General features: G+C 34.8%; 1 protein-coding gene across 1 annotated transcript in view; it reads left to right on the top strand.

Annotated features, from left to right (window-relative positions):
* Positions 1-222: 222 nt before the first annotated feature.
* Positions 223-891, top strand: part of agrp (agouti related neuropeptide) — a 6,782-nt gene continuing 6,113 nt past the window's right edge. Inside the window, exon 1 of the mRNA XM_062066786.1 lies at positions 223-287. The gene's annotated coding sequence lies outside the window, so the exon portion shown is untranslated. The remainder of the gene's footprint in view (positions 288-891) is intronic.

Raw genomic sequence — 891 nt, 5'->3', positions numbered from 1 at the left:
ATCTGATCTTACTGTGTCATGTTCTGTGGTCATGTTTTGTTTGGTTATGTTCTGTTGTTTTTTGTACTCTTTTAGTTCCTGTTTTTTGGTGCACTCTTGTTTGTTTTGGTTGCCATGGTGGCATGATTTTCACCTGCTGGTGGTGTTCGGACACTCGCACCTGTTGTCAATCATGACATAACTATTTAAGCCTGTAGTTGCCAGGTAGTCAGCCTGGGGCGACATTACCCCCGATACTCTTGTTTGCCCTTGATAGCATAGTTTATGCTGATCATTTTCACGTCACAGTAAGGGTTTTTTTTGGTTTCATGTTCATAGTTTCTGTCCATGTGTTAGTTTTGTTCCATACGCTAAGTTTGTGTCCCCGCCTTGTGCGCACCTTTTTTTTGTTCTTTTTTGAGTAAAATTACAATTATGTACTTACCTGCAAACTATGTCCGGTCAAGTCCGTTTGCACCTCGGGAAAACATGCCTCATAGTCCACGCCATGACAACTTGCTGCGCTTATTTTCCATGTCAGCAGCCGAAAGGAGCTTTTGTAATTTGTAACCTGTTTTAAAAAAGGTTTTATTATCATTTTTATATGAGACATTATACTGGGAGAATCGTTCAAATCGTTGAATTTGTGTCCATATATTGGGCTGTTTTTTTTAGGTGAATAATAACCAGTGATTAATCACGTTTAATTTACATTCAAAAGTGTGATTAATTTGATTTGAAATATAAAAAATATATAATATGATTATAATAATTTTGATATAATGATATAATATGATGATTATGTATTCTAATTAAATCAATCTCATTTTGGAATTTGGATTAATCATGATTAATCACAGGTGATTAATTGCACAATTGAAATTAGCTTAGGAAAAGACCACAATATTAGAG

Source organism: Entelurus aequoreus, linkage group LG02 (assembly GCF_033978785.1).
Source record: "Entelurus aequoreus isolate RoL-2023_Sb linkage group LG02, RoL_Eaeq_v1.1, whole genome shotgun sequence".
NCBI lineage: Eukaryota > Metazoa > Chordata > Actinopteri > Syngnathiformes > Syngnathidae > Entelurus > Entelurus aequoreus.
The sequence above is the reverse complement of the archived record's forward strand: the minus strand, read 5'-3'. Positions and strand labels throughout refer to the sequence as shown.